The following is a 20,412-nucleotide window of genomic DNA, read 5'->3' on the forward strand; positions in this document are numbered from 1 at the left end:
AGGAAAAGATAAATTTACCTTTGAATTAGTAACATCGTAGCATGAGTTGAAAAAACATCCATCAGTTAACACTTGCCTCTGTGAAATACCATGTGTCTTTACATTGTCTTCTCATCCATGATACCCTTTGCAATGCAAAGCTTTATTAGAGAGTTCAAAGAATATTTGGTATTCACATTTTACAAACTAGAATGCCAAGATTCAGAGAAGTAGTTGGCCACATTCACGTGCATAATAATCAATTTCTAATGTAACGGTGGTAGATGGTGGACATTTGGAGTCTAAAGAGATTGGATTCAAATCCATATATGGAATACCCTAGAAAAAGAGACTTGAACTCTGAGGTCAGTTTCCACATCTGTAAAGTAGGGATAGCGTCTTTAATAGGGTTTTTATAAAGAAAGATATAATTCAGAAAGCAGTGAACACTTCCTAGCACCTAATAGGCCCTTAATACATAGTAACTATTATGAAAAGAATATAGTAATTATAGTGGATAAGAACATAGGCTTGGGAGTCACAGAGACCTAGGTTTAAATCCTAGCTCTGCCATTTACAAGCTATTTGACCCTGGGCGATTTACATAACTTCTCTGAACTTTAATTTCTTCACTTAAAATTGATATAAAACTTCCAAGCCCTGCTCTGATAAAGAAGTGTCAACAGGACTAACCCTCCTGCTAACTACAACTATAAAAGCTGCACAAAATCTGTAAAAACTGTTAGAACCCAATGTATAGCAATCAATGCAGGCAAAATATGAAAAGCTGTGATTCTGGAGAGATTCTGGAAAGGGGCTATCTTAGTCCATCTATGCTGCTATAAAAAAATACCACAAACAGAATAATTTATAAATAATAGAAATTAATTTCCCATGATTCTGGAGGCTGAGAAATCTGAGATCAAGGAACCAATGGGACTGATGTCTGATGAGGGCTGCTGTCTGCCTTGCTTTGTTTTGTTTTGTTTTGTTTTGAGACAGAGTCTTACTCCAACCCCCAGGCTGGAGTCCAGTGGCCCAATCTCAGCTCACTGCAACCTCCGCCTCCTGGGTTCAAGCAATTCTCCTGCCTCAGCCTCTTAAGTAGCTGGAATTATAGGTGTGAGCCACCACATCCAGTTAATTTTTGTATTTTTAGTAGAGACAGAGTTTCCCCATGTTAGCCAGGCTGGTCTCGAGCTCCCAACCTCAAGTGATCCGCCCACCTCGGTCTCCCAAAGTGCTGGGATTACAGGTGTGAGCCACCGCACCCAGCTCATTTTTGTATTTTTAGTAGAGATGAGCTTTCACCATGTTGGTCAGGCTGGTCTTGAGCTCCTGACCTCAAGTGATCCACCCACCTCGGTCTCCCAAAATGCTGGGATTACAGGCGTGAACCACCACGCCCAGTCTTGCTGTCTGCTTTCAAGATGGTGTCTTGTCGCTGCATCCTCCAAAGCAGAGGAATGCTGTGTCCTCACAGGGAGCAGAGGGCACAAAGGAGACAAACACTGTCCTCACATGGCAGAAGAGCAGAAGAGTGAAAAGGCCTAAATTCGTTCCCTCCAGCCCTTTTATACAGCAGTAATCTATTTATCAGGGCAGAGTCCTCATGGCCCAATCACCTCCTTCAGGCCTCAACTCTTAATACCACCACAATGGGGACTGTTTCGACATGAATTTTGGAGGGGACACATTCAAACCATAGCAGGGGCTATTCATCTTGGCTTTTTTCCCTGACAGTATTTTCCAGTTTATAGTGCAGGTGAATAGAGCCTGAGAAGAAAATGGCAAACTTACTGGGCTGAATAGGTAAAAGCCAGAACTCAGGACTGACAAAGCAGCTGGGATCTGAGGGTGAAATCCCAGAGACAATAGAGTCTGGGCACTGGGACCATATTCCTCTTAAATTATGGATCACATCGTAAACTGTATTATGCGATTGGGACTTCAAGACAAGCAGTAGAAAAAAGAAATCAAATCAACTGGAAGCCAAAAACTATGAGCAAATATTTCAGCCATCATATGGTACTGAAAAGATGAAGATTGGAGTTCAAGCCCCATCAAGATGGACAGGTCTTTGTAAAAAATCCTGAGGTACCTTAAGGGCTGTTAGGGAATAATAACAACCACTCTCTAAGAGTAAGGGCAACTCAAACAGGTCAATCATAGGAAAGACTATGACAAGATCAAGATGATTCACCCATACTCTATGTGCTTGCTAGGAGAAATTCAGACTCTTTGGAGAAAGATAACTTTATCTAGAACTTCTACAACTTTTATCCATTGTGGGGAAAAAAAAAATTAACAGGGATGATTTTAAAAGGAATAAATCTTTATTTGACAATTAAATATTTTAAAATTAAAAGAAATTAGAAATAGGACCAAATGACTCAAAATCAAGAGAAAAGGATTAGTAGAAACAGATCCACAGATGATTAGGTAGTAAAGGTATCAGACAGAAACTTTAAAGGAACTATGGTTAATATGTTCAAAATAGTAAATAAAAATACAGATATTTGGCAAAGACCTGGACTCTATTAAATAATGTCAAATAAAAATTTTAAAACTTAAAATAGTATAAATGATACTAAGAATTTGAAATATGTATTTAATAGAAGTTACAAAAGGAAGAACAGAGGATTAGTGAGTCATTTTGTGAGCTTAAAATATATATATATAACAAGAATAGCACAAAAAGTGAGAAGGGTAAATTGAGTTAAACTGTTGTAAGGTTCTTGTATCACTTGGAAAGTGGAAAAATACCATTCTAAAAGAATCTGTAATACATCCAGGATATGTAATGTAATTTCTAGGGAGACCACTAAAAACATAATAAAACAATATCTAATTAAAAAGTGAATAGAATAGAATAAATATAACAGAAATAATTATTTGACCAAAAATAAACATAAAAACAAATCAAATAGAAATTAAATAGCAAGATATAATTAAACACAACAATCTCAGTAATTAAATGTAAATTGAACAAATACCTCAATTATAAGACATTGATTGTCAGACTGTATGAAGAAGCAAAATATACTTATATACTGTTCACAAAACATACTCTCTGCATATAAGGGCATAAAAGGATTGTTGTAAAGTATGCATAAAATATACCTTCAAAAGCGATAAAGCAAAAGCTGACAAAACAGAAAGAAAAGAGAAAAATGCATCATCATAGCAGGAAACTTTAGCACATTTTTCTTGGTACCTGATAAAAAATTAGTTGACAAAAAAATTCAATAAAGATAAGTAAATAATATGACTGTCATAATTAACTTACATATCTGTTTATTTCCTTTAGTATGAAAAAAATTAACATGATTAGTATATGTAGAACACTATTTGCACTAGTTCAATAACTGCAAAATACACAAAATTTTCATTTACAATAATAGATCAAATAATCTATGGAAATGATGACTGAGACCCAGGATTGTCTGGGCAACCACATCCACTCACATGGTTTCAGCGGCTCTTCTGCTCAGATGCTCCCAGACTATCTGGTTTACGGCAATAGGCTCTTAGCTGACTTTTCTGCCACCTTTTCCCTTCAGTTCAGTCCATTTTTCCACATTGCTGATCTTTGCTTTATAGTGAAGAGCAGAATGTTTGCTTAGCTCTAAAGCTTCTTCCTCCCCCAGATTATCTGTTGGTTGCAAGGGAAAAAAATCCAGCTATACAGCAGAGAAGTCAGACAACACCTTGACCAGGCGATCAAAATTAAAATCACCAGATTGTGGCAGATGAATGTGTGTGCCTCTAGATGTGATGCCCTGAGACGGACACAAAATCACTTACAGAGTATTCCATCTGGGAATGCATAGCCTGGTTCTATGAGGCTCTATGTGAAGAAATATCAGACAAACCCAAAATAATGAGTATTCTGTTACAGAGGCAAAGGAATCCATTCTTCAAAGTCGTCAGTATTGTAAAATAAAGAAAGGCTTAGGAACTGTTCCAGGTTAAAGACTAAGTATATATAACAATTAAATAAAACATGTGACCAAAGACTGGATTCTACACTGAAGGCCAAAACCATTATATGGGGCATTATTACTGTATTGATTTATAGTTGTTGTCAGTTGACAAAATTGGAATAGAGACTATAGAGAGACAAACATCACATCGATGTTAAATGTCCTGAAGTTAATTACTGTTCTGTAGTTATACAAGAGAATATCTGTATTCTTAGGAAATACACAATGAAGTATAGAAATAAAAGCGCATGGTGTATTTAACTTATTATCAAATAGTTCAGGGGAAAATACAGAGCTATTTTTTACATATGTGTATTTTTACATACATATTATTTATATGGAGAAAGAAAAACAGACAATACAGTGAGAGGTGACAGAGCATGCAGAGAGAGAGAGAGGATGCTAAAGTGAATGAGAATATCCTAACAATCAGTCAGATAAAGGGTATAGCAGAAAGACTTTGTATTATTTTTGTACCTTTTCTATAAGTTTAGTTATTTTTAAATAAAATGCTTTCTAAAAATGAGAGGAGAATAGCTTAGTAGTTTTCTACAATGTATGTGCATCTTTAAACGAAGGTAAACATGAGAATGGCCTGAAGACTTGGTAAAATGCAGATCCCTAGGCCTGCCTTCCACCACCAGCCCCAGATGTTCTAAATCCATGGTGGATCTTTTTAATAAGCTCTTTAGGGAGTTCTGAAGTTTGAGACATATTCACCTAGTACATGTCCTGAGAGTGGAATGCTGGTAATTTTACGGAGTGCAAAATTTTATACTAAATAAAGTTATTTTCTTTGCAATTCTTTCTTTAATCTTTCTAATGATATCAAGAAAACAGTCCATATTTGGAGATGGTTCATTTTTAACACCTCTTAATACATGTACATCTTCCCCGTAACAAAGAGAGAACAGGTTACCAGTTCAGAACTTGTGCAACAATATTGAGTTAAAAATTTAATAAAATTATCACAAATATGTTATTTTTCTATGTGTGGTAACTGATAATAGTTTAATATTAACACTAGTGATACAAAGTTTCTCTTAAAGATTAGTTAACGTAATAGACTTGACTAAAAAACTATTATAATAATACAAGTGAAACAGATATGACAAAAATTCTAATTGCTATAAATCAAATGACTGAAGTTTAGAAAACACAACCCAGAAAGAAAGATTCTGGTTCAGATTGTCCCAAGTCTCCCTTCCAAGTTCACCTTTCACTACCCCACGGATCCTCATGCAGATTTCCAGCTCCCTGAGCAAGCCCTGCACTCTCACGGGTCTGGCCCTGTGCTGCTCTTTCTACTTCCTGAGTCTCCCTTATCTCCGCCTCATCCTGACCTCAGCCAGTTCTGTTCTGTGAACTGATTTTGTCAATGTAGAGAAGATATAAAGGTCTGGCTCTTTAAGAAAGCAGAGGGTGGGGTGGGGGGTTATGAAACATGTATTCCCTTGAAAAAAGAGCCCTGAGTCAGTGAGATAAGAATAGCTAGAAGAGCAGTTCTACATCTAGGAATGTACTTGGGGGTAATAATCAGAGAGGCACACAAATGATTGTGGGCATTGACATTTCTTACCATGTAATATATAATAGCAAAATACTAAAATTATCCAAGTCCAATAACAGAAGACTGGTTAAATAATATAATCCCTTATATAAAAGAACCATGGTTTATTTTACCAATAAAACCCATACATTTAAAGCATGTTTTATGATAAGGCGGAAATAGTCAAGGATGTAATAGACACTTTGATTTTCTCCCCACCATTCAGTTCATTCTTTCTGTTTTATATGGCCACAAAATATTTGGAGAGATTGAACTCATCTCCAAAAGGGCTCTAATTTCTCTAAGCCGGTGGTTCTCAAAGTGTGGCCTCTGGACCAGCAACATTAGCACCACCTGGAAGCTTGTTACAAATACAAATTCTTGGGCACCATCTTGATCTACTAAACCAAAACACTGGAGGTGGAGCCCAGAAATCCATGTTTCAACAAGGCTTCAAAAGGCTTCAAAAGGATGCTGATGTGTGGTCAAATTTAAGAACCATGGATCTAGGCCATCTTGGTAAACCAATCTCTTACAGCTTGATTCGGGAATGAGCACATTACTCAACAGGGGCCAAAGAGACATGAATGACAATTTGCTGGGAACTTCTGGGAAAGGTTTTTCCTTGCTTAAGGGAGTCAATAGGAAGAAACAGCCCTTCTTCTCCTGGCCTCCTTTGTGTACAGATGTGATGCCTGGGATTGCTGAAGCCATGTTGCCTTATAAATTAAAGCAGAAACTGATGGAGGAGAAGACAACAGAGCTGAGAGACACAAAATGGAGGCAGAGCCACTGGGTTAAGGGAATCCTAAATTCTATGCTACTTCTGGATTTTCAGTAATGTAAGCTAATCTCTTTCTTCATTTTAATCCCAGTTTGAGTTGATTATTTCATCACTTGTAGTTACAAATTCTCATCTGCTACACAGTGTAATACTAAGCTTTAAACACATATATAGGGAAAAAATACTGGAAGAAAAGATATTTAATATATAAATCCTTGCTTTATCTAGGTCAAAGGGTTATAAAGAGTTATTTTCCATGTATTTTTACAACTTTTTGATAATAATTACTTTTATAATCATAAAATATATTTAAAGATAATAGTCGGAGGAGGTTATTTTAAATGTGTTCCTTTTAAAAGAGAGTCAAGAACCACTAAAACAACAGAAGAGATCATGAAGACAAGTAGTATGGGACCTGGGCAGATGGCAAACCAAAGGAACCAAGAATACAGAGTACTCAGAATTAGTAGCAGTGAGGTGTTAAAGAGATAATTAACACTTATATTCCAAATAGCAGCTGAATATAAATGAGAACAGATGGGGCTCAATAGCTATGAAAAGACCCAGGGCAGCACAAAGATAAACAAGCAAATATTTAGAGAAAAGAGATTTATAATTAGGAGCACTGTGCTCAATTTGTGCCAGAGGTTTCATTTCCTTTAACCCTTGCTCCAACTCAGTTATTCCAGGATTTATGACAATTAGCTACCTATATTCCTAGTATCTATCGCTTATTATACCTATTAGCTACCTATATTCCTAGTATCTATCGCTTATTATACCTAACAAGTATTGCATGCTTACTATATACCAACCACTGAATATATATTATCTCACTTAATTCTCTTTGAGGTAGGTACTATTCAGGTTAGGTTGCTAAAGCTTAGAGTGGCTAGCGCCTTATCCAAATTTACATATGTGGAAAATGATGAAGCTGAAATTTAAACTGTTCTGACTCCAGAACCTGCCTGCCTGCCTCTATGCTACCATGGCAACCAACAAATGTTTGTGGAATAATAAATGTCATTGTATACATTACCTTGTTTTATGTGCTACTGTCAAAATAAACACTTCAAAGCCTTCTCACTCTTTGTTATCTGTGAAGCCTAAACACTCCTGGTCAGAGACAAATGCAATTATTGAATGGGCACCCCTGATGAAAGGCCATTTAGAGCCTCCCAAAGGACAGAAGAGAGAAAACCTGAAGCTTGGAGCTCTGGACAGACAGTAAGTTAGATAAATATATTTTCAGGGTTCAGAGTTAGTGAGCTCCAATGAGGGATCACCTATCATTTCATGGACATGATGAGAATTACCTAGAAAGGACTGAAAGAATCTCAGCCTGCAACTCAAGCCCTGTTTATTGATGGGTACTACTTAAGGAGTAAATTGAACCAGATCAAGAGAAGCTGAAAAAAAAAAGAATATCTGTCTAAACAGGAAAACAACTCAAAAAAACAGAGTGAAGATTAATGGGGTAGATAGATGCATCATTAACCTATTCTCTCCCTAGATGCAGTTGTCCCACTAGCAGCTCCTTTCCAAGAGGACAGATTCTGAATGAAGCCACTGCACTCCAGCATGGGTGACAGAGCACGACTCCACCTCAAAAAGAGAAAAAGAGAGCGAAGCATTATGGTAACCACAGGATGCTCAGGAGGAACTAGTGCGTCCTGGGCCCCTACTTCCTTATATCTAATGAGACTTGGCTGTCTTCTTCGAGTGTACCCCCAGCCTGGGGTACAGCACCAGGAAAGAAAGCCTAGCCAGAGAAGCTTTCACAGTCTCATTGTTACTACTCTGAAAAACAATATGGATGACACGGTACCACCAGTTTCCCTGGCTCCAGCAAAGTTGGTGCTTGAAGCCACATCCACTATAATTGTCACTGAAAGCTACTTGGAGACAGAGCCTGCTCTTGGCTGAGACATGCAGAGAAGGAACAGGGCAGAGAAGAACTTTGCTTGTAGGGAAATAAAAAGGTAGCATCAGGACCCTGAGAGCCAGCTGGCTTTTAAATAATTAAGCTCACTTGGGAAAACAAAAGTTATATCTTACTATACTTTCTACTATGACAGTTCTAACTGGGGTTTTCTGGCTTTCTGTTTGGCACTGGGTTTGACCATTTAGGAGGTTGATGATCAAGAGGATTCTAGAATTATGGTGGGGGAAATGAACAATCTAATCTACCATACTGGATTATAAATTCAAATGTATAGAGACTAGGTGTGTTTTATTCACCAGTGTATACTCACCAGAGTAGGGAATGAATGGACACATGCATACTAACTTTCTAGAAATGCCTTAGAATCTCAGGTTGGAAAGTGACCTGAAAATATCTACCTCAGCCTCCATAAAATTAGGGACCCCTTTTACAACATTCTTGGCAAGAGTGCATCCCATGTCAACCAGCTCACTAATCCTTTACCTCACTCTAGGAAACATATTTCATATTCAGATGGCTATGTTTTTTTATTCACCCTTACCCTGAACAAAAATCTTTCCTTCTTCCTGAAAATTGGAGCCCCTGGTCCTCATTCTGCTCTCTGGAAAGCCAAAAGTAAGTCAAGGCCAAAATATCAGACCATTTTAACAAGTCATCCCTTTGCATATCAATTGTCTTGACTCTACTCCAAGTTTAATATACCCTGTTCCTTTAACAATGTTTGATATTATTCCAAGTTCCCTGGCCATAGCATTTCCAATATTCCTTAGATCCAACATATGACCTAAAGAATATTAGTATCCAAGTGTTACCCAATCAGTTTAGAATGGAGCAGGACTATCCAATCCCTGGTCTGAAGAGTCTTGACATAATTCCAGCCCAAAATGAGATAAGCATTTAGTCAGCAGAAAAGACTACTTAAAAATTACCTATGAATAAGCCCCCTAATGCTGAAACATTTGTTCACTCATTCAGCAAGCATTTGCTGAGGACATAATACATGCCATGCGCTGTACCAGATGGTGAATATATAGAGATCATTCCCACCACTGTAAAACTTGATTATAGTATACAATGGAAGCTACTGAAGGCTTTCAAAAAAAAAAAAAAAGGAAAAATAAATAAAAATTATTTTATCATTACTCAATTCCTTTCCTATCAAATGATCAATATGCCTAGGATCTTCTTGGTACCCATCTTATTTTCATGACCTTTTAACACTCTGGCCCAAGACCCTCATTTAGTGTGGGGTAGTGAGTGGAAAGGGCATTTGCCTGGATATCAGAACTTGATTCTAGTCTTGGCTTTGCCAGTAATTTGCTTTGCAACTTTAGTTTTGTCTATTCCCTATTGACTAATCTGTTCATTAAAAAGGTAGTACTAGATCACTAAGACTTATTCTGAAATATTTTGTTTATCCCTACAGTAGCTATGTCTTTAAGCACCTTCAGGTGAAAAATGAAATCGCTTTCAGAAATAGGGTGCTCCCACTGTCATTGGTTTTCAAATGCAGCTAACTCCTCCTCTCTTTTCCTACATACAGATATTCCTTCGAGCCTCAAGGATACAGGACATGTTTTTTTACACCCACAATATACAATTTGTTACTAAGTCCTGATGTTTCTGCCTCCAAACACATAACTGAAATTCATCCTCGGCCCAGTGCAGTGGCTCACGCCTGTAATCCCAGCACTTTGGGATGCTGAAGTGGGTGGATAACGAGGTAATGAGTTCCAGACTGGCCTGATCAACATAGTGAAACCCTGTCTCTACTAAAAATACAAAAATTAGCTGATCTGGTGGTACGCACCTGTAATCCCAGCAACTTGGGAGGCTGAGGCAGGAGAATCACTTGAACCCAGGAGGTGGAGGTTGCAGTGAACCGAGATCTAGCCACTGCACTCCAGCGTGGGTGACAGAGCACAACTCCACCTCAAAAAAAAAAAGAAAAAGAAAAAGAAATTCATTATCTTGGCTCTTTAACCCAAGTACTGTGCTACCTCTTCAATGGTCTTCTCACTATTGCCTTTCCACCCTGCAATGCATTCTCTGCACATAGCCAGACTGCTCTTCTTAAAACTTAAATCATGCCCCTCAACCCCTGAGAATCCTCTAGTGACTTCCTACAGCAGCCAAAATAGAATCCAAACTCCTTTCCTTAGCTTACAAGTCCTTTCCGAACTAGCCCTGCCTCCTTCTTTGTTAGCATCTTGCACCTTTCCCTCCCTTGTTCCGTATGTACCACCCTCCCCGGGCTCTTCCCATCTATCCCACACACCTAGTTCTCTTATTCGAATCTCCTTGTACTTCCTGTTTCCTTTACTGAGAATGCTCTTTCCCCAGTCCTTGGCATGGCATCCTGCCTTCTCTTTTAGGCTTATGCTTCTAAACAATCACCTCAGAAGCTTCTCCTGACCACTCCATCTAAAGAAAAATCAATCAATCCCCATCTCTCTCTCTTCCTCCCTACCTTACATACATGCATGGATGCATACGCCATATACACATGCACCCACACAAACACATGATCATGATCATTTCTCTGTGTTTATTTGTATCAAAGTACTAGCCAACCTGTAATTATCTTGTTAGTTTATTTGTTTGGCATCTCTCTGCTCCACTAGAAAAAGTTCCATGAGAGCAAGAACCTGGTCTGTCACTCGATTCCCAGTGTTTTGAAGAATATCTGGCCAATAGCGGACACTTAAACGTTTGTTGAATGAGTAATGCATGAACCAATGAATGAGTGAAGGGATGAATGCCACTCTCATTTAATGCCTTTTAATACTTGGATGGGAGACAGGGAAGGGAAGGGTGGAAATGGAAAAGATAAAGGATATTGAAGAAAGAGTGATGACCGTGATGGTGAGAGTCTAGGAAAACATGACAGGGAGCAGTAATCAGCCCTCAAAGTTGTACTCAACATAAGAAAGGAAGTTATACACTTCTAACAACCAGGGATGTCCAACCAAGATATGGGCTGCCTTGTAAGTGAGTCAGTCCCGTAGGATGTGCAGAAGAAGCTGTATGGCCACCACCAGGGCTATTGCAGAAGGGATTTATGCATCTTGAGATTGGACTAGGTGTCTTTAAACAATGAGCTCATGGCTAGAGCAGTCCCAGGCCAGCGAGCATGGGAACACTAAACCCCTGCCGAGGAGCTTCCTCCTCCAGTAAATACACAATGTATGTTTCATTAGTTTCTCTGCTCCAGGAGAACTATCTCTTTGTGCCCTCAGCAATGAGATTCTGCTAATTGAAAACACTTCATTCTATCTGCTTGAGAGGATTGGACTAAACTAGGCTATTGAAATGTAGCACATCCCTAACTGGGGCAGGGGAGCCACAGTGGAGCAGAAGCCTAGACAGTCTAGGCAGAGGGTGACAAGAAATGCATTTCATTTCAGGCACTATTTCAGAGAGGCTAAAATTTCCAGTCTTTAGAGAATGCATTTCAGATAAACAGTCCTCCCAGTTAGGGAAAACATTTTTCCCCTTCGCCTTGGAATGATTCATTTAAACAATGATAAAAATAGGGCCTCTCCAGGCCCTGAACCTGCTTGTAGGGAGATCAGATTTTAACCCAACAATTTTGCTTCTGAAAGAGGCATTCATTGGTATGTGAACTATGGATGGTAAGGTTAAGACCTAGGCCAGGAAAAAGGAGCACATATCAGAATTCAAGGCAGCAGTAGTAACAGCAAAAAGCAATAACAACAAAACACGGTATGTCAATCTCTGTGATAACTTCTCTGCCACATTGTCTTCTTTCATACATTCCAAGAACAAGTGCCACTGTGGTCCCATTTTACAGACTAGAAAACTGAGCCCCTAGAGTTAAGAGACTTGGCCAGGGTCACAAAGCTAGAAAGTCATGGAGGAGGCTCAGCCTCTGGTCTGCCTCCAGAGCTAGGGCTCAAAATGAAATGTGTTCATAGATCACACAAAAACTTGTCAAAATGCAGATTCAAATGCTGCAGGTCTGGGCCAGGGCCTGAGATTCTGCAATTCTAACATGTTCTAAGGTAATGCTGATATGCTGGTCCACGAACCACACTTTGAGGAACAAGATTGTAGGGACAAAAGCAAAGATGGCACCTAAATGTACCCAGAAATGTTCTTAATTTACCACTAAGGCACATAAATCTTAAATAAAGGAAATAAAAGCTGGTTTGTTTTTTGGTTCAATTCTCTGACTTGAAGACATTAGATCTTAAAGGCTGTAACCTACTGCTCACCTTAGCCCAGAAAAGATTTGTCACACTGTTCTCCAACCCGGCCCCTTTTTCCTCTTAAAAAGGAACCAGCAGTTGGCAATACATAAGGAGACAAACACAATTAAACCCCAAAGAAAAAAATCCCACAGCCCTTCCATTTCAATTAGAATCAGCGGCTGTTGGAAATGGGCAAATTTAGAGCTGTAATACCAACGGAAACAGTGAATTCTCAATTGTGATCAAAGGCTTCATTTAGCAGGCTGAAAAGCAAGCATGAGCTTAATTGAACAAGAGAGAGATTGCCTCCAAAGCAGCCAGGCATAATCAAATAGCATTGAAAAATATAATGCATCAGATGGAGAGGAATTAGCCCTAGGTTCCAAATGCCCTCGCCTGACCTATAGATCCCAGCTTCAGGGGAGAGAGACCTCAGCGGTTACCTGGTCCAAATCCCCATCTTATTCACTTTAGGCCAGGAATTTCAAAATCTTTGGCTGTAGTGCACAGTTCAAAATACATTTTACACCCAACCCAGTGTACAGGCACCATCTATAGATGAATCTCTTTAAGTAAAAGCTTCACAGTATGATATGCATTTTTTTAATGTGTAAAGTACCTGCTCTTTTTTCCTGTTTTTCAGTGCTCAAGAGCTGTGGAATTGATTTCAAGACCCACTAATGGGCCATGACCCATAGTTTGAAAAACACTGTGTTAGATCATCCCACTTAAGTGCACAACCAGCCCCTTCATCTTACAAGTAAGAGAGATAGACATTAAACAAATGATCATACAGTTACATATCTAAAAGGACAAATTGAAGTGAAAGTAAAAAGGAAGAACAGGGATGTGATGGAGATAACAGGGGGAACTATTTTGGACCAGAAGGATGGCTGGAATGAGTCAGGAAAAGTCTCTCTTGAAAGATACTTTAAGCTGGGACTAAACAATGAATATAGAGTAGCCAGGCACAAAAAAGAAAGAGGGGTCTCTTTAAACATCTCTTGTTCTGGGAAATGTACGGTTATCTATGGCAACCTCACATGGTAATAGCAGCAGTAGCAGCAGCAGCATCTGCCCAACCCAGATTCATCAAGTTTTACTATTGTCAGAAGCTGAGCCAAGTGCTTCACAAGGCTACTGGAGCTTAAGGGAACCGAATGCCTGGTTTGAATCCCACCTCCACCCTTTACAAGGTATCTGATTTGGGGCCAGATAGTTCAGTTTTCTCATCTGTGGAGAAGGGATTATTCATCGTGCATGCCTCATCACATTGTTACTAGGATTAAATGAGTTAACACAAGTTAAGGGGCTTAGAACAATTCCTGGTGCATGGTAAGTACAAAATAAATTGCTAAATAAGGGGATGTGGACTTGAAATCTTCAACAACTTGCTTCAGGCAAGCATCACCTGTCTATTGGCACCAGAAAAGAAACCCATTTGCCATCCCTGAACTAGCCAGTTTCCAAGAGGTATTTTGGTTTATTTTGTTTTTTCCATAACAGTATTATAAACCTAGTGGGGCAGAGGGCTGAAGTCCTAAACTCGGCAGAGACCTACAGACAAAGGAGATAAGGAGAAAGGGAATGAGTCTGATTCCCTGCTCCTAATTGCCATCTCAGGGCCTGCATTCACCACTATTCTCTCTCCTGCCTGATGAATTTCCCAGTTCAGCACCAAGGATACAGTTGATTTCTCCAGAGAACTATATTAATGAAATTACAGTATGTTTACTTGATGCAGAAAACCTCTGGATAGATAGTAAATTAGTGGCCTCACAATGTTGAAAAATCTTCAAGCTTTCAAGAGGCCTAAACAGATCCAAAATGCCAGGTTCAAGTCACATCAATAATTAAAATTAAATTATCATGCTGAACTGAAAGTCATCTCCAATATAACATTTTTAAAAATGGTTCTCCAAAGAAGAACTCTATCTTGGCTTCAGGGAGGCATCTATCATACACCCATGGAATCAGAGACAAAAAAGCAAGCTGTGTCCATTGTGCACATGCTACAGCTAATTCACCAGGATGGGCAAGAACAGAGAGGTTCGGCGGGGCATACAAAAACACCCATTGCTGGGGAGAGGCAATAAAAATGAGGAGCGAACCTGATATTTGTAGGTTTACTGTTTACATCCATCTTCCCAATTTGTCCACTCATTGTCTCTGCAAAGTAGGAAAGGCTGAGCTTTTCGGTCCCATTATGCAGATGAGGAAACTGCGGCTTTTAGTGGTATAGTGGCTGGAGTCAAGACACATGGCCAGTAAGTGGTGCAGATGGGATGAATATTCATCCTGGAGTAAAGGAAAGATAGGGAGAATGGAAAGAAGTAGAAAAAAGGAAATTGGCATGCCTGTCTTAATAGCAGATGATATAAAATTTAAACACAAAAGACATGTTTGGGACAACTCAGCAAATTCACACAAAAAGAGTAGTTATTAAAATTATGCTTGTGCCTATGCACTCTTGGAAGATGCTTATGATGTTATTATACTGCTATTAACATAAAAATACTTACCGTTAGCCAAAACTTTACCATGGGCTAAAGACCTGTCTAAACACTTTATATGAATTAAGTATCCTCCATTTAATCCTTATAAAAACTTTACAAGGTAGAAGCTATCATTTTATAGTCGAGACACCCAAGTTCAGAGAAGTAGGTTATTTGTGAAACACACACAGCTAGTGAGTCTAGGTCTGATGGCCACACCCAAACCCCTAGTCACTTCAATATGCTGTCTTCCTAGAGACCGGGTGGAAAGAGGTGAGCATTAGTTGCACCAAGCTGTAGCGAATGGATGAATCCATATCAACCAAGTATTAAACTGAATGTACACAGTTCCGATGTGCCCCAGCAGGCCCCCTTTTTGAGCTAATGAACTTCTGTTATTTACTTGACAAATATTTATTAAGCACCGACTATGTGTCAAGCCCTGTGCTAACACTGGGAATATAGCAGTAAGTGCATCAATAAAACTCTCCGCCCTCATGAAATTTTCACAGGGTACAGGAGCAGATAAAAACAAAACAAGTGATATAAATATTATGTTAGCTGGTACCAAGTGCTGCAGAGAAAATTTAAGCAGGAATGGGAGATAGGAAGCAATTTTTAAAGAAGGATGCCCAGGAAAGGCCTCACTGAGAAAAGTGACCTTTGGGTAATGTCTTGAAACAGATGATGCAGTGAGCTGTGTTGATATCTAGGGAAAGAACATTCTAGATAAAAGGAGAGCAAGAGCAACGCCTCTGCAGTGGGAACAATACAGAAGAGCAGGTGGCTGGGATGGAGTTTTGAAGGAAATGAGGTCAGAGGACACGGGGCCAGGAAATGTGGGGCCCAAGGGGCCATTATTAGGACTTGGGCTGTGAGTGAGATGGGAGCCATTGGAGGTTTCACAGAGGAGTGACAAGATCTAAGATCCAACTCACCTTTATATGATAACTCCGGCTGCCATTTAGACAACAGACTCAATGGGCAAGGGTGGGAGCGGGGAGACCAGTAGGGAGGTGAGAGGTGATGGCAGCTCATTACTAATGATTATTATGATATGAGCATGATTCTTTACTTTTTACCAGTACCTTAATATAAATTATTTCACTTAATCTCCATTTAAATAAAGAAAAGGAGACTATGGCTTGTTGAAGTGACTTGCTATGTGGTTTGCTTAAAGTCCTTCAGCAAGTTAGTGGCAGAGCTGAATCTTAAATCTGAAATGTTTTTACTTCTCATGCAGTTCTCAAGTCCCATCTGATCTTCATCTCCCACGCAATTGCCTTGCCTCTGACTTCTGTGGGCTCAGATGATATCCAATTGACCATCATGGCCAGCCAAAGAGCCTGACTATAAATATCACTGATAAGTATCTGGTAACCAGCAGACAGGTGGCAGAACCCACACATCACAAGGAACAGAATCCAAAAAAGGAAAAGTCATCATCAAGCTCTGTCCTCACAAGGGCATGAGCCTCCTGAACAACGCATAACAGGAAAGGAGGGCAGGGGGCTCTTAGAATGTCAATTGATGTTTATTCAGCACTTCTGTATGCTCAGAACAATATTAGATGCCATTTCAGAGAAAGAAAGGAAGAAAATTCTCTGTTGTCAAGGAGATTATAATTCAGTGGGGAAAGAAGACACGCATTTGTGGGTAAGAAAGACAACGCAACTGAGCAGATGAAGTGTCACGCACAGACCGAGTGCTCAGGGTTTCAGAGCTCAAGGAGTTCTGTGAAGGTTGAGGAGATTAGACAAGTCTCCAGGGAAGGGGAGGAAAAAATCTTGAGAAAGAAAACTTCTGGATCCTTTCCGAAGGTAGTCACCAAATTCTATAATCTGAGTGCTTCTAACCATCCCAGGAAAGCCTTCAAACATCGCCTACAGTCTTGGTGTGCCACACAGCCTTAGTGGGTCTATGTTTACTTTCCACATTGCCTTGCCCCTTTGAGGGGTCCCAAACATACATGCCACCGGAAGAGGGATTTTAATCATGAAGGCCAAGAAGTTGAAGCCAAGCAGGGCTCCTTACAAGATGGCCAATAGGGAATTTAAAACGTCCAAGCTAGGATGGTCTCTAGTGGCTGTCTAGTCCAGGGATCAAAAAACTATGGCCCACGGGCTGGCCTCTTGTTTTATTAAAACACAGCCATGCTCTTTCATTGACATATTGTCTATGGCTGCTTTCACACTAGAATAGCAGAGATCAGTCATTGCAGCAGAGACTGCGTGGCCCTCAGAGCCTAAAATTATTTATTTTCTGGCCCTTTAGGAAACACCTGCTGACCCCTGTTCTAGTTCAACTCCTTTATTCTAGAGGCATGAAAACAGAAGCCCAGAGAGGTTAAGAAGATTGGCCAAGGTTATTGGGTGAGTTCAAGTGTTGTCCAGCCTAGAATAGGAAAAGTAAAGTGAGAATAGGTCATCCTTCATTCATTTGGTTATTCACTCAACAATTTTTTTATCATCACCGTGGGCCAGGCACTGGGTAAGAATACTGCAGTGCATAATACAGATAAAGCTCCTGCCCTCTGGGTTCCTGTTTGAGGGAGGAGGGGAAGGACATTTTAAAAAGTGAAGAAAGTAACTACAAAGTATGCAGACTGCTATAAAAGAAACTAACAGAGGGAGGGGACAGGATGTAAATTGCAGAAGAGAGGGAAATATTTTAGACAGGGAATCAGGAAAGACCTTTGTGAGGAGGTGATGTTAGAACTGGGCAGTGAGTGATAAAAGCCATGAAGAGTAGGTGGAAGGGCATTCATGCAGAGGGAATAGCAACTGCAAAGTCTCTGAGGCAGCAACAAGCTTGGCATGTACAGGGAACAGCAAGTAGGTGCATATGGCCAGAGAAGGGTGATAAAGGACAAGAGTGGTATGAAGTGAGGGCAGAGGTAAGCCAGTTCCTGTGGGTGGTGGCGACTATCTCCTGAGCATATTTTTACTGCAGTTACATCATCACCATCATTTTCATCATCCCCATAATGAGGTTCTAGGAAGCCCAGGAGGGGAACATGTGGTACCTGTATTTGCATGCTGTAGAAAGCAGTGCTGGGTATAGTTCCCTCCTAGCCAGGGGCTGCATAGCACTTTCAATGATTGTAAGGGCATATTTCACCTTCCTCAGACCACAAGACAGACAGCCCACTAGTTAGTCATTTGGAGTCTTCAACACCTGGATTTGAATCCCTACTCTTCCTGACCTTGCACAAGTAGCTTACGTGTTTCTGAGCCTTCAGTAAATGGAGGTAATTGTACCTACTTCCTTGGGTTGTGAGAAGAATTAGATAAGACAAAGTGGGTAGAGCTTAGCCTTTGCTCAGTGCTTGGTACATGCTTAACAATTTGATAAGTATTTATTATTATTAGTGGGATACACACTGGTAGAACTTGCTACTGCATCTCAATCTTTGTGTGCCAAAGACACAGAAATTTCTCACTGCTGTCAAGTTGTCAAATACATGGGTAGAAAAATCAAATTCCAGAGAAGCCAAATGACCAGCCCAAGGCAATTAAGGAGAAGGGTCGCATGATGACTCAGCCCTTCAGTGCCCACCCAGCTGCTCACTACATTTCACCAACACAGCAGCCTGAGTTGTACTTTGACCATTCACCTCCAAGCAAATACCACTATACTTTGAAAACAAGGGTGGGAAGGGACCAAAGAAGTCCTTTGAACAGCCCTGCAGCATTCAAGAGTCCTTATAACGTACCTGCTATATATCACGGGTACAAAGACGAATGGTCCATGCTCACTGTACCCTTGAGGAATTCACAGGCTTGTGGAGAAGACAGTTATAAAATTATAATCTTGAGGGTAATCTGCCTATCAAATGGAATAATTTACTCAGCTCAGGGAGTCAGGGACAGGAACCAGAGAGAAAGTGACACCTGAGCTGACTCTTGAAAGGTACTGAGTAAACCAGAAGGAGATTGGCTTGGCTGAGCAGAGAGTGATAAGACTGAAAAGCACAGCTTGTGGAGGGCCTAAACCCCTGAACCAAGGAGCTTGGTTTGATGGGCAAAAATGAGGCATTGAGCAGGGAATAACCTGCTCAGAGTGACATTTGACAAGGTCACTCTGGGTGCAGGCTACAAGGATGTGAGGGAGCAGGACCAGAAACAGACCAACCAGTTCTGAGCCTACATTGCAAGTCCAGGCAAGAAGCAATGAAGACCTGAGCTATAACCATAAGGGAGGGGAAGGAAAGAAGAGACCGATTCTGGAGCCTCTGGTGAGGAGAATCTGCACCATGTAGTGACAGCGGGATGCTAAGACAAAGAAGAGAGAGAAAAGGCAACTGCTGAGCTGGGTCTGCCTTTCACCAAGTGGAGAAATGGAGAGAAAGGGTAGGTAGGAGCAGGGAAGGAAGGCAGAGTTCATCACAGAAAAAGAAGCAATCAAGCATGGTGCTTTCCAATGGTGTTTTTTTTTTCTTTTTTCTTGGTGATAATACTTTCAAAATTCTGTGACAAAAACCAGATGAAATGAGAGATGCCCCAGGTGAAGGGGAGGAAGGAACAGAGGCCGTTCCTCTCTTCACAGACCCCAGAGAAATGAGAGCCATTCAACTCCTTGGATCTTTGATCTGATGAAGTGGAAACTGAGTTCTTAAGACCAGGAGAATGCAGTTTGAAAATTGCTGCTGTAAAGAAAAAAACAAATCATTCCATTAAAAAGTGGGCAACTGATATGAATAGATATTTCTCAAAACAAGATATACAAATGGCTGAAAAATGTATGAAAAGATACTCAAAATTACTAATCATTAGGGAAATGCAAATTAAAACCACAATGAGACACCACCTCACTCCAGCCAGAACGGCCATTATTAAAGAGGCAAAAAACAATAGATGTTGGCATAGACATGGATGTGGTGAATATGGAATGCTTATACACCGCTGGTGGGAATGTAAATTAGTACAACTGGAAAACAGTACAGAGATTTCTCAAAGAAATAAAAGCAGATCTAACATTCCATCCAGCAGTTCCACTACCGGGTATCTATCCAAAGGAAAAGAAGTCATCATATCAAAAAGACACCAGTACACATATGTTTATTGCAGCACAATTCACGGTTGCAAAGATATGGAACCAGCCTAAGTGCCCATCAACTGATGAGTGGATAAAGAAAACGTGGGCTGGGCATGGTGGCTCACGCCTGCAATCCCAGCACTTTGGGAGGTTGAGGCGGGCAGATTGCTTGATCCCAGGAGTTCAAGACCAGCCTGGGCAACATGGTGAAACCTTCATCTCTACCAAAAATACAAAAAAAAAAAAAAAAAATTAGCCGCATGTGGTGCCATGCACCTGTAGTCCCACCTACTTGGGAGGCTGAGGTGGGAGGATCCCTTGGGCCCAGGAGGCGGAGGTTGCAGTGAGCTGAGATTGCACCACTGCACTCCAGCCTGGAGCAAGGCCTTGTCTCAAAAAACAGAAAGAACTAAAAAAGAAAAT

The 20,412-nt window shown here is 40.2% G+C and overlaps 1 long non-coding RNA gene across 1 annotated transcript in view; it reads right to left on the minus strand.

Annotated features, from left to right (window-relative positions):
* Positions 1 to 20,052, minus strand: part of LOC110743552 — a 37,570-nt gene extending 17,518 nt beyond the window's left edge. Inside the window, exons 1-2 of the long non-coding RNA XR_002522822.2 lie at positions 14,569 to 20,052; positions 3,448 to 3,634 (exon numbers count right to left, since the gene is read on the minus strand). This is a non-coding gene — a long non-coding RNA (uncharacterized LOC110743552). The remainder of the gene's footprint in view (positions 1 to 3,447; positions 3,635 to 14,568) is intronic.
* Between the last annotated feature and the right edge of the window lie 360 nt (positions 20,053 to 20,412).

This window comes from Papio anubis, chromosome 5, assembly GCF_008728515.1.
Source record: "Papio anubis isolate 15944 chromosome 5, Panubis1.0, whole genome shotgun sequence".
Taxonomy (NCBI): domain Eukaryota; kingdom Metazoa; phylum Chordata; class Mammalia; order Primates; family Cercopithecidae; genus Papio; species Papio anubis.